The sequence below is a fragment of the Eucyclogobius newberryi genome, unplaced genomic scaffold (genome assembly GCF_026437365.1).
Source record: "Eucyclogobius newberryi isolate DKJ021-1_F unplaced genomic scaffold, fEucNew1.0.hap1 SCAF_14, whole genome shotgun sequence".
Lineage (NCBI taxonomy): Eukaryota > Metazoa > Chordata > Actinopteri > Gobiiformes > Gobiidae > Eucyclogobius > Eucyclogobius newberryi.
Genome location: NW_027315768.1, coordinates 4,889,395 through 4,903,969, shown reverse-complemented (window position 1 = coordinate 4,903,969; position 14,575 = coordinate 4,889,395).

Below are 14,575 nucleotides of genomic sequence, written 5' to 3'. Positions count from 1 at the left end.
TCACATTTTAACCCATTTTCACCCCTTTTGCTCACATCTTCAAACTCGGGCCCTGATTACAAGTTCTGACCAAATGATGACAAACACGGTATTTATTATGTATTTTTTTCATTTTTTTTTATTTTTCCAACTTATACATCCATCATTGGTGCCAGGCAGGTTGTGGAGAAAGCAGTGAAGAAAGGAGAGAGCCATCACAGAAAAGATGTCCATCCAGGGTCAAGGTACCCTGCACTTTTACATATCCAAATGACAGCATTTAAAGTTTTTTAGCGTATGGTATCTCTCGTTGCATGGAACCGCACAGAGGCCAACGCCACACTGACGGCACCTGTACTTTGTTTGCCGCCTGCCTTTGGTACGAGAGCGGTCAGAGCACACGGCGCAGTCTGGACGTCCCTCTGCTTGACAAAGCCAATGACGCTCTGTGAGTCTCTGTGGCATTTCACCCTCCGGTCTTGAGCGCCTTTCTTGTTTTTTGGAGTGATGTCAAGAAATTACACATGAATCAATGCTATTACTTAACAGTCAGAGAACATAATTCAACTTAGAATATTAAACGACACAGAAACGTCAGTCTTTTGTGTGGCTTGCAAGGGAGAGGAAGGCTTAGCCGAGTCAAGATGTTGTAAGCAACCTGAACAACTTTCCAAAATCACTCTCAGCGTTCCTCCCTCTTACAAGTCATTTTATTAAAATCACACATAGAAAAGAAGGCGGGTCACATTTCTCATTGGTCAGCTTCACATTAAGGCACTTGTCTTTTACGACTCTTTGGTATTATCTTTAGAGATAAAAACCTTGGTGAATGTTCTACCCATCTGGTCCCCAGGATGGGAGGAACATTCCTCACGGCTGCTTCTACACATCTTCGCACATGTTATTAGAAAAACATGCCTTTCCCTCCCCCCAGGCTAATGATGCAGATAACTTTTAACACACAAATATAATCATATATTTACATTTTATCACATTTCCCTCCTGTTTATCAAAGCATTAGCCCACTTTCTCATATCCGAACACATCACTCTTTTCAGTTTTCAACATGTTTTTCATATTGGTGTGAACATAATACATTTTACACTCAAAGGGTCATGCACATTAATACTTGTCAGTTTCATCTTCTTCTATAGCTACTAAGGCATAACTATGATGCCCTCGGCTTGTGATTGCTTCTTCCACTGTACGTTCTATAGTGTGTCTACACATTGGTATGCAACAACATCCACAAAACACAAAACAGGCAATTATTACCAACAGTGAGGTCAGTACCGGAACCACGATACCAGTCCACCTGCCAAACCAGCTTTCTAACCATTCTGAGATTTTATTGTCTATTCCAGTGTGTTCTTTCATTTGTCTAGACATAGTTCTCAATTGTGACAGAGTGTTTGTGACTGAGGAATGAATGTACAACATTGACCTTTGAAAATCGAACAAACTCCTTTCTTTTCAGCTAATAACATGTCTACTGCCATTCGAGTTTGCCACGCCATTAAAGCGGTGTGATGCAACTGTGACCCGAGAGCAAGGCCTAAATTGTGAGTCAGATTAGTCAACCTTTGTAATTGGAAAGACAGATAATTAATTCTGTCCACATTTTTGTGCGGCGTGATGGGAAATATCGCAGAGACAAGCGGAAGGCCCTCAAACCCTGCTGCTATTTGGTCAGCCAGCTTATACTCATCAGGGACTCCCCTGGGTACCCCAATAGAATCTATATACGTAGTATCAGGTGCTACTGGGAGCATACCAGATTGTCCACTAACGTCTCGCCTTGACCTTTCAGTATGGTTCTGGGTGATGCTTGTTATGACTGCGGCTGGCCACAAGAGCGATACATAGGCACAGAGTCCTACTCCCTTTGCTTCCAAGTGTCCTCTCAGCACGGTGTCCCCACACCACCACCATACATCCTGGCGTTGGGTATCCAAGAGACCTCCTCCCGCTATCTGCACAGTTAGGTTACACATATGAACTGGTACATTTCCCATCTTAAGGCATATTTCATTAACTTTGCATGTAGTTATGTTGTAGCAGACAAAAAAGGCGCTTTTAGGTAATGTAAACAATGGCGGTTGCATATTATTTGTCAATTTTGGAAATGCTCTGTCATAATTGGCACATAGTTTATTATTCATGGTTCTGTTGGCTAGGTGTTGGACGCATGTCGTGTTTACTATTATCGCATCTACTAATAATAATTGTGGTCGTGCTGTCATGCATATTATGCAATCCCTTCGCAGAGGTCTTGCCACTGCTAATGCTTCTTGTATCCACATATTTGTTGCAATATGTGCACCCGTTGCCATGTATAGAAAGGTGTCTGGCGTTAATTGCTTTTTATTGGTAACTATTATGGATCCCCGCATTGCCCTTCCTACTGTGTCTAGTGTCTGAGCCTGGGCCTGATTGCTTGAGATCGCTACAACACATACAAGAATATGACAGAATGGATCCAGAGCTGGTCCTGGAACCCACCAATACAGTCTGAATACTTCACATTCTGTCTTATTTTGATGATTGTGTAGATTTACCGTTATTAACACATTACCACTAGTCTGAGCCATTTCTATTTTACCTTTCCATCTTTGTGCGGCGGCTGTAGTAGCGTATGGCTCCCATGATTTTCCTGAATATGCCATTGTGTTTTCCCAGCTACTATCTTGCTGCCCCACCATCATATACATTTCATACTCTTCTACATCAATTTGATCAGTTATTTTCTTCCCCCTGTATTTCAGATCTGCGTATGGAATTTCAAAAATGTATGTTTCATTCACAGGTATACACAATTGTGGCATCCAAGTGGATGCTGATCTATTAGAACATGGGTTGGGTGCCCAGAGTACCTTTGGCTTGCTGTTTGTTCTCTCACGTGGCCCCGACTGTCCGATGCATAATACAGGTGTCAGCACCCATATTACCGCCGTCGCTGCGATGATGATAACACGTACGTCTTTTTGCTGTCTCTGGCTCCCGTTCATTGTAGCAGAGTGTAGCACTTTACGCGCTGTGGCCTCTGTGTTCACTGCATACAAAAATGAAGAATACACCGAAGTCCTGCGTCTTGTAGATCTTATGGATCTGCCGCTGTGTTGTCCGCCGCTGTGTTGTCCGCCGCTGTGTTGTCCGGCGCTGTGTTGTCCGGCGCTGTGTTGTCCGCCGCCAGGTCAGAAAGATTCCTCACTTTGCAGTGAGAAAGATGTACCCACGTTGAACGTCCCTCCACTTTTACAGCAGTTGGAGTGGTGAGGAGGACATGGTGCGGCCCCTCCCACCTTGGGCTGTTCCACTTGGCCCGCTTCAGTGCCTTTGTAAACACCAGATCTCCAACATGGACAGGCTGTGGTGATAAAAGAGAGTCTTTCGGCAGTTCGTGTATTTTAAACAATTCTCTCATATGCATTGTCTGTCTTATATGCCATGATAAGTCCGTAGGTTTATCACTGCTGGTTGCAGGGCTTTCTGAGAGTCCAGGCATTATGAAAGGTCTTCCATGTATGATCTCAAACGGTGATAATGTCTGTCCCTCCGCGGGCATAATGTGCATGTTCAACTTCACTATCTCCACACATTCTGGCCATGGTCGTCCTGTTTCAGCAGTTACTTTACTTAATTTATTTTTAATAGTCCCATTGCTTCTCTCAATTGAACCCGCTGAAATCGCGTGGTAGGAACAATGGTTTTTTAAAGTAATTTGAAGATTTTCAGCCATTGTTTTTATCACGTCGTTGACAAAATGGCTTCCATTATCTGATCTTATGATTCTTGGAATTCCAAATGTTGGCACTATATGCTTACATATAGCTTTTGCTACTGTTACTGCATCAGGGCTTGCGGTTGGAAATATTTCTACCCATTTAGAGTATGCGTCTATTATTACTAAACAATATTCTACTCCTTGTCTTTTGTTTAGCTGTATAAAATCCATATGTATCACCTCAAATGGATACTTCGGTGCTGGGAATTTTCCTCTCTTAGGTCTCATGTTTCCCTGCGCATTATTCATTGTGCATATCAAACATTGTTTACAAAATTTTTTTGAATAAGTATTGAATCCATATGTTTGGTAATATTTGTTTACTAGTCCATCCATCCCTCCACATGAGACATGGCACAGCCCATGGCTCATTTCTGCAGCCCATTTGAACAACGACTTCGGTAGCCATGGCTTTCCGTCAATGTTTCTGTATAGTCCATTAGTTTTTGTTGCTCCTTTAGCAATCCATACTCGTTTCTCTGACTGTGGTGCATCACTTTGCCGTTGTTTCAATATCTCGAGAGGATCTTCATTGTCTGGTGAAGCACTTTCTTCTGTTATCAAAATAGTAACTTGGCCTTGTGCTGCCTTTTTTGCTGCTTCATCCGCTAAGTTATTCCCTATTGTTACTGGGTCTGTTCCCTTTTTATGTGCTTCGCATTTGCATATAGCTATTTTGTTTGGCAGCTGTAGATTAATTAATAATGTCTGTAATAAACCACGATGCGTCACAGGTTTTCCAGTAGTTGTTTTAAATCCTCTCAAGCTCCATTGTTTGCAAAATATGTGTGCGGATCCATATGCATACTGGCTATCAGTATACACCGTTACTTCCTTTCCTTCATATATTTTGCATGCTTTTGCTAATGCTGTTAGTTTGGCTGCTTGTGCTGATAAGTTGCACGGTAACTTTAAAGCTTCTATCACTTCTGTTGTAGTCGTTATTACATAACCTACTTGGTTTTGACCTTTGTCGTTTTTGCTGGCTGATCCATCCACAAATATCACATGGCCTGTTTCCAATGGCAAGTCCTTTAAGTCAGGTCTTGGTTTGTATTGAACTTGTGAAATTTGTACACAGTCATGTGGGTCTCCGTCTATAGATATTGGTAGCAACGTGGCTGGATTAAATCCTGCACATCTTTTTATAGTCAGGTGTGGTTGAGATAATAGTACTGCAGTACACATAAGGTGTCTAGCTGGTGACAAAAATGTCATGTTTGTCTGGAGAAGCAGTGCGGCTACAGCGTGTGACACTTTCAGCGTGAGTGGATGAAATAAGACCACTTCCGCTGACGCTTGTACTGCTGCAGCAGCTGCTAATACCGCTTGGACACAAGGTACAGTTGCTCTAGCTACTGCGTCTAATTGCATAGAGTAATATGCTACAGGCCTCATTCCTGCCCCATATTTTTGAGTCAATACTGATGTCATAAACCCATTTTTGCAATCTACCATCTGTTCAAAAGGTTTTTCATAATTTGGGAGCGCTAGAGCTCCTGCTTCACAGAGCTGGCACTTTATTTTCTCAAAAGCTTGCTCTGATATTGTGTCCCATTCTAGTTTATCTGTCATGGATATTTTCTGTTTGAATATCATATCCTGCAGGGGTCTTATCGTTTCTGCATATTCTAATATCCACATCCTACAGTAATTGCACAACCCAAGAAATGACATCATCTGTTTTTTTGTTTGCGGTTTAGGTGTTTGTCTCACAGCTTCTTTTCGTTTTTCATTTACTGTGCGCCCCTTCTCACTTAACGTATGCCCCAAGTATTTCACTTCTGTTTTCCATAACTGTAGTTTTTCCCTACTTACTTTATTTCCTGTTTGGTGTAGGTGTTTGAGTAGATTTATTGTGTCTTTAATACACTCTTCCTTAGTGTCACTGGCCACTAGGAGGTCATCTACATAAGCTAATATTTGTGAACCATCACTTGGGGTATGTTGAGCTAAGCAGTTTGCCATATTTTGGAAAAATATGGTAGGAGATTCACAGTAACCTTGTGGTAATCTGGTGAATGTCAACTTCTCCCCTTCAAAGGTGAATCCAAACCACGATTGAGCTTTTTCGGACAATGGTATAGAATAAAAAGCGTTGGCTAAATCTATTACAGTGAAATATTTAGCTGTTGGCTTTATACTATTTAGCAATGTGTGTGGATTAGGCACATTCGGAGCCCTTGGTAAAACTGCTTCATTTACTGCTCGTAAATCTTGTATCATTCGCCAGCTTAAAGAGGGTGGTGCTTTCTTAACAGGGAATATTGGAGTGTTACATTGAGCGTCAGGACATGGGATTATTATGCCTGCCTTTTTTAAATCCTCAATTACTGGTTTTATACCTTGTCTAGCGTCTAATTTTAGAGGATATTGTCTTACTTTTGGCCTATATTCTGTCCTTGGTTGGATCTCTACCGGACTGGCCCCCCTCATCAGTCCCACGTCCGATGGTCCTAAACTCCATAATCCTACAGGTATTTCTTTTAGGATTTCAAATTCTTCCTCTGTTAATACATAACTCTGTACTTCTTCTATTACTCATTCCGTCAACCCCCCGCTGAGGTGCACCCTTGGCGTCACTGTGATCCGTAAAGCTAACGGACATCTTGTCCATCCTGTCCTCTTGCTAATCTGCTTTCTCCCTTCTCCTGTGTTTTCCCAGTCATTAGCTCGTCTGTTATCTTTGACTATCTGTCCCATATCCTCCCACCTGGCATTGTTTGCTTTAGTTAATGGCAGATGCCGTTTTTCCTGGGAGGACATTAGCAATGTTACGTTTTCACTCACGTCTACATCGCAATACGAGGTTCCCTCATGATAATACAGATTAGTTATTGTAATAATCTGCGGACCTAGTTTATTCACAGCTTCGTCGTAAGTCATGTCTGGTCCTGGTGTGGCTTTGTAACGCAACGTCATTTGTAACTGATCTCGCTTTCTAATGTCACGGGGGCTGGTTGTGTTTTCTTTTGCCAATGTCAACAGTGTGGTTACTATTTCTCCTGGGTCACCTGTAGGTAAATCTAGTGTCCATGAATAGTATGGCAATCCTGTCCCTTCTGTGACATATGCTCCGCTGATGGGTTCATGTAACGGGTGTTTTATAACGGTCATTGTCCCATCTGTCAGAGGCACTATTGCCATTTCTAGTGCTGTTGTTAGGTCTCTTCCTAAAAGATTATGCGGACACTTTGAATCCATCACAGCTGTTGCTAAAATTTCTTCCCCTGTTTCTTCCCACCTAAATTTAGTAGGTACACTCAGTGGATTTCTTTTTGTTTGTCCATTTGCTGATATCATCTTTACTACAGCCTCCCCTGGTGCAGTCACACCTACGTCTCGCAACACTGTCCGTTCTGCTCCTGTGTCGACTAAGAATATCAGTAATTTCCCATTTACCCATATCGTCACTTCAGGCCTGTGTTTATAGTTGACATATTCTAAATTTAAAAATATTTCTGTCTCTTCGTCCCCCTCATTCTTTGTCTGTTTCTTGTCCAAGCCACCCTCCTTTGTCCTGCACTCACTTTTCCTATCTAGTCATGCCTCTTCCTCTTCTTCACTATCCTCCTCAATTCTTCTCCTGTCCTTCTTTTTGTGGCATTTATTCGCCACATGTCCAGTTTTGTGACAGAGAAAACACTTTCCCAATTTCCAATCCTCCTCTCTTTGTTCCTCTCTTTTCTTAATCCACGAATTATACACACTATTTACGCATCATATACACGAAAGTGAACCTTTGATTTCTCCGCAAACAATCCGGAGCCTCAAGCCGCTCGCTTTTCAGTATTTCGTGGATTAAAAAGCCCTCCTCACTCTCTAGCTCCAGCCTGAACTAGCCTAGCGTAGCCTAGCCGCTAGCGTCATGGCTGGATCTACCTTTACCTGTTTGAGCTGTCATATGTCGAGTCAGAACCCTGGCTCCTTCTCTGATGATAGGTGCGTGAAGTGCAGTGTAGTGGTAGTTTTGGAGGCCAGGGTTACGGAGTTAGAAGCGCGGATCCGCTGTTTAGAGGAGCTTAAGTCCAGTTATAGTTCGGTTTTAGCGCGAGGGCTACCGGACCGCGCTGCAGGGCGTAGCATTAGCATTAGCAGTAGCAGTAAGGCCGAGCTCAGCCCCTCAGCGTCTCCCGTGCAGCCGGGACTAGACCAGGAACAGAATAGGGACCATTTTGTGACAGTTCGGAGGGGACAAGGCGCTAAACGCCGAACCTCAGAGCGCCGTGAGCTTCACGTCTATAATAGGTTTTCTCCCCTCAGCGATCACACGCCCGCTGAACACACGAGAGAAACTCTTGTAATCGGGAGTTCTATTGTTAGAGACGTGAAGCTGCCAGCTGCTAGCGTTAGGTGTTACCCGGGGGCCAGAATGGGTGACATCGAAGGAAACCTTAGGATCTTAAAGCGGAGTAGGACCCGTTTCCGGCGAGTCGTGGTTCACGCAGGCGGTAACGACGCCCGGCGGAGACAATCAGAGGTGCTCAAAGTTCAAGTAGCCGCGGTGTGTGACCTAGCGAAGTCGATGTCGGACACTGTAATATTTTCTGGTCCTCTGCCCAATCGGATCAATGCTGAATTGTACAGCCGTCTCTCAGCATTCAACAACTGGTTATCCAGATGGTGCCCTCAAAACAACGTTGTCTTTATTGATAACTGGAGTGCGTTTTGGGGAAAGCCCGGGCTCATACGCAGGGATGGCATCCATCCGACTTCGGAGGGTACATCCCTATTAGTTCGGAATTTGACCGATAGTCTTAGTCGTGTTAAGTGACCATCTAGGGATGAGCCCCAGGTGCAGAGCAGCAGTTCAAGACGCTCCTCTGTCGCTGAACTCTCGCCCGTTCTGTTACATGTGAAGTGTTCAGATTCAAGACAGATAGAGACTGTGTGTGTCCCTCGTGTCCCTCGTGTCCCTCGTACAAATAATGCCAAAAAGTCACATCTCAGAAAAAATATTTCAGGCGTCAGACCAAATAACTTAAGGAAAATAACAATCACAAATACACAAATGAATAAACACGTAAAATGTGGACTGCTAAACATTAGAGCAATTTCCTCCAAATCGCTCTTAGTTAATGAATTAATTAGTGACTATAACATAGATCTTCTAGCTCTAACTGAAACGTGGCTTCAACAAGACGACTACGTCAGACTAAATGAGTCCACCCCACCCAGCCATGTTAACTTTCAGACTGCCAGGAGCACAGGCCGAGGTGGTGGTGTGGCAGTGATCTCCCACTCAAGCCTACTCATGAGCCCTAAAACTAACAATGCATTTCACTCATTTGAAAGCCTTATGCTGTCAATCACATGTCCAAATCTGAAAAACCAAAAAGGAGTTTTGTTCATAGTTATCTACCGACCTCCTGGTCCCTACTCAGAGTTTTTAACAGAGTTTTCTGACTTTATATCAAACTTAGTGTTAGCCTGGGATAAAATAGTTATAGTTGGAGACTTTAATATCCACGTGAACATGAGTGATGACGCTCTCAGTAATGCCTTCAGCGCCTTGTTAGACAGCATTGGTTTCACTCAGAATGTAAATAAACCGACTCACACTCACAAGAACACTCTGGATCTTGTCCTAACGTATGGAACAGAGTTAGTGACCTCAGTGTCCTCCCTCAAAACCCTATATTGTCAGATCATTTCCTAATTACCTTTCAGTTTATTCTTAAAGATCATCCAGTCCCACAAAATAAAGTTATAATGAAAAGGACAATATCTGAAAAATCTATCTCAAAATTCAAAGAAATAATAGAGCCAATATTCAGTGACATGTCATGTGATCCTGCTGAGAACAGTTTTAGTCCCAGTTTAAGTGATCAATGTGTCGACTTGACCATGAATTCTCTGAAGTCTGCTCTTGACGTTGTCGCGCCGTTAAAACAGAAGGTCATTAGGCCAAAGCGCGCCTCCCCATGGTACAACCAAGAACTGCGTTCACATAAACAAAGGGTTAGAAAGTTAGAGGGATTATTTCGTCGCTCTCACACCGAAGAATCCCTAAAAGCATGGAAAAGTTGCCTGCTGTCCTATAAGCAGGCTCTGCGTAAGGCCCAAACCAGATATTATTCAAATCTAATAGAAGTCAACAAAAGTAACACTAAATTCCTTTTCAGCACTGTAGCTAGGCTAACAAACTGTCACAGTGCAGTAGAGCCCTCAATCCCAGCTACACTTAGCTCTGATGATTTCCTCCTATTTTTTAATAATAAAATAAAAACAATCAGAGATAAATTAGATGAAATTACCCCCGCTATTAGCCCTGAACTAGCCCAAGCTGTAAATCTAACGTCCCATATAAATCCACCTGTAAACCTAGAAAGGTTCACAGCTGTTGATCAAGCAGAGATAACTTCAGCCATTATGTCCTCTAAAAGCTCAACTTGTGTCCTAGACCCCATTCCAAGCAGACTCCTCAAAGACATTCTTCCCCTAATTATAGACCCTATTCTTAATATAATAAATACTTCACTCGAAAGTGGCTATGTTCCACAGTCCTTCAAACATGCAGTCATTAAACCTCTTCTGAAAAAGCCTAATCTAGATCCCGACCTATTGGTAAACTACAGACCTATTTCAAATCTTCCCTTCGTCTCTAAAATCCTTGAAAAAGTTGTAGTAAAACAGCTTTGTCGCCACCTGCAGGACAATAACTTATTTGAAGTTTTCCAGTCAGGGTTCAGAGCCCACCACAGCACTGAAACTGCACTAGTTAAAGTCACAAATGATTTGTTATTAGCCGCTGACGATGGACTGGTCTCAATCCTGGTTCTGTTGGACCTCAGCGCAGCGTTTGACACCATTGACCACAACATTCTACTGCAGAGGTTAGAATGTGATGTAGGTGTTGGAGGAACAGCCCTCAGCTGGTTTAAATCCTATCTATCTGATAGGTTCCAATTTGTTAATATAAACCAGAGCTCCTCACCAAGCTCTAAAGTAATTTACGGTGTGCCACAGGGTTCGGTACTCGGTCCAATTCTGTTTACTCTTTATATGCTACCATTAGGCAACATTATCAGAAAGCATGACATTAACTTCCACTGCTATGCAGACGACACTCAGCTGTATTTATCAATGAAACCTGATCAGAGCGATCAAGTAGACAGACTTAGTACTTGTGTGAAGGAGATAAAAACCTGGATGACACTAAACTACCTGCTTCTTAACCCTGAAAAAACCGAGGTCATTGTGCTTGGCCCTAAGCATCTACGAGACGCTCTATCTGAGCAGATAGTCACACTGGACAATGTCAGTGTAGCCTCCAGTTCTACTGTAAGAAACCTTGGAGTCTTATTTGACCAGGAGCTCTCATTTAAAGCTCATATAAATCAAGCTTGTAAAACAGCCTATTTCCATTTGCGCAACATCGCCAAAATCAGAAGAATCCTGCCTAAAAGTGATGCCGAAAAACTTATCCATGCATTTGTAACGACTAGATTAGACTACTGTAACTCCCTGCTTGCAGCGTGTCCTAAAAGCTCCATAAAAAGCTTTCAACTGGTTCAAAATGCAGCAGCAAGATTACTAACAGGAACAAAAAGAAGAGAGCACATTACGCCAGTGCTGAAGTCTCTTCACTGGCTCCCCGTCGAGTCCAGAATCAAATTCAAAATTCTACTCTTGACCTACAAAGCCATAAATGACATGGCCCCATCCTACCTCAAAGATGCTATAGAACCATATCATCCAAACAGAGCTCTTCGCTCTCAGAATGCCGGCCTTCTGGTGGTGCCAAGAGTCTCTAAAAGTACTGTAGGAGGTAGAGCGTTTAGCTACCAAGCTCCTGTGTTATGGAATCAGCTCCCGACCCATGTTAAATATGCTGACACAGTCTCTTCATTTAAGTCCAGGCTTAAAACGTTCCTCTTCGAAATCGCTTATGGTCAGAGTAGTTAGGAACAGAAAGATAAACCCACAGCTTCAGCTACGCTGCCCTAGGAGTAACTGTGCTGGGGGAAGTATGACAGCTTGAGCACTATCCTCTTCTTCTTCTGACTACTTATGCTATCAAACAATATTTATTTTTTGATTCCACTTGCAAACTGTTCACCGCCTTCTTTTCTTTCTCTCACTCCTGAGGACCTGTGGACCCAGATGCCCCTCCCCTGGTGAAGTGGTCCCTGCCCTGTGTGGACGGTCCCTCATCTGCCTGAAGAGTGGCTCCAGTTCGCCTCAGTCGGTCCCTCATCTGCCTGAAGAGTGGCTCCAGTTCGCCTCAGTCGGTCCCTCTTCTGCCTGAAGAGTGGGTCCAGCTCGCCTCCGACGGTCCCTCTTCTGCCTGAAGAGTGGGTCCAGCTCGCCTCCGACGGTCCCTCTTCTGCCTGAAGAGTGGGTCCAGCTCGACTCAGACGGTCCCTCTTCTGCCTGAAGAGTGGGTCCAGCTCGACTCAGACGGTCCCTCATCTGCCTGAAGAGTGGGTCCAGCTCGACTCAGACGGTCCCTCTTCTGCCTGAAGAGTGGGTCCAGCTCCAGTCTCCTTGTGTCCGTCTGTCCGTCTGTGAGAGTCGGATCTCTCCTTCACTGGAACTCCTCCAGGTTTCTACGCTTTTTTCCCAAAGAGGTTTTTTTTGTAGTTTTTCCTGGCCGAGAAGGAGAGTCTAAGGACAGAGGACCCTGGGACATCGTCCCTCGCCACCACAGACATTGTCTGACTTCATCGCCACCACAGACATTGTCTGACTCCATCGCCACCACAGACATTGTTGATTCATTTCTCCCTGTGGCCCTCAGAGGCAACTGTTGTTGTGATTTTGGGCCTTACAAAAATAAATTGATTTGATTTGATGATTCGTATCTCTATATCCCCCTCTGTAACCTGTTTTTCCCCTTGCTCCCCTCTTTCCTACGCTTGTCTGGACGCATTCTTCTAATGGCACCATAACATACGCCTCTGTTAATTTACTTTTTTTCTGTTTTTCTTTTTCCACTGATTCTGCATGCACTGCTTGTTCTGTGAACTGTTCGAGTGTTCCTGTTGCCATATGTACATAATTTTTCTTCAGCCACCATTGGATTTGGGGCTTAAGTCCGTCCATTACTGCTCTTTTCAACTGCTGCTGATAAACGCTATCAGCAGCTGCGTCTTCTGGGATTCCACTGTTATCTTTAAATATCCCCGTAAGCCTGCATCTAAACTCTTGAACTGTTTCTCCATCCCCCTGTTTAGTTTGCGCTATCTTCAGGTAATCCGCCGGCCTCGTAAAATGTGCCCTTGCCCTGCCCCAAACTCCCCCTCCTGCTCCTTCTTGCAATCTGGCCATTGTCGTAGCCCCATCCCCCGGTACATCATTATATGGTCTAGCTACTCCTGCATTGAACGGATCCCAATTCCCCTTTAATTGTATCCAATGAAGGCCCAGATGTTGCATTAGGACCTGTTGTATTTCTGCCTCATTTAGTCTGTACTGTGTTATCAGGAGTGATAATTCATTAAGACATCTATCAATGTGTACATTTGGTTTCGTTACTCCCTCTAGAGCGGCCTTAACGTCACCTAAAGTCCATGACCTATACACGTATGTCGTCCCTCCCGCCCCGTCTGGGACTTCAATTGCTGGATATGCCTCTGCTGTTGAATATTCCTCACAGTATCTTTGAGGTTTCTTTAAACTTTCACGATCCCGCAACACTCTGCTCGATCCTTCCTTAAATGGATCAGCCTGCACTAATTTTGCTCCCTCTGGGGCATAATCTACGGGAACACTTAACGTAGGTAGTGCTGGATACAATTTTGATACTGGCTTTGGGTAAGTATTATATGGAGGAGGACTTTGTTCTACCGGTAATTTTGCTTCCCAATTTTGAGCTCTTTGCTGTTGTTTAAAAGTTGACACACTCTCTTCGTCATGTGAATGTGCCTCTACTGCTTCCTGGATTTCCCCTGGTCCTGGTCCCGCCTCCTCCCCCGGCACCAGCAGTGGGGGTCGTCGCTGCGGCCAATTTTCCCCAGTATTATCTTTTTTTTTAGCAACTGCAAAAATACCGGTTCTTTTTTCCAGTATTTCCTTTCTTTCTGCTCGTGATCTGGATTCTTTTAACCAGGCCTGAGCGGCTATTATCTGTTTTCCTGGGTTTTGTTTAGTTCTTCCCTTCATGCCATCATGAGTTATCAACCCTCCCATTAATCTTTCTGTCGCTTCTACTCCTAAAGTCCCATTAAACCCGTATTTCTTCCTCCATTTTTGGAGAAATTTTACAGTTTCTGGATTATACTTGCGCATCCATTCAGCATCTGTCAGATCCTCATCTCTTTTGACCTTTCTTTTGTCTTTTGGTCTTACAGTTTGGGGTGACAATTCTGGCTCCATCATTATTTGGTCTCGGTCGTCTGAGAGAGATGCTACTTGCTTTACAGTCACGGTTAATGTCAAGCTTCTAGAGAAATTCCTTATTAGATTTCTCCGGACATAAACGTGGTGTTTAAGATTCACCCGTGACTGCAAATTTTAGATCTCTCAGAATAACGCCTTGTGACCCTTGTATGATTAATTGTGATTCTCACACTCGTTAGTGAATCACTTATTAATCCTCATTCACACATTCACACTTCCTTACTTACCACGCCCGTGCACAGCGCTTACATTCACTCGTCTTTATGTCAGTAACAAACTCGTACACAAAGCATACATTAAATCACTTTCGGTGAGAAACTTATCTCGTGGTGAGCAATTTAAACTCCCTGCTTATGTGAGAAACTTATCTCGTCCATAAGCTTACAATATTTCCTCAGTAATATGAAACTGGGTATTTCCTCAGTAATACCTAACTGCCTACAATATTTCCTCAGTAATATGAAACTG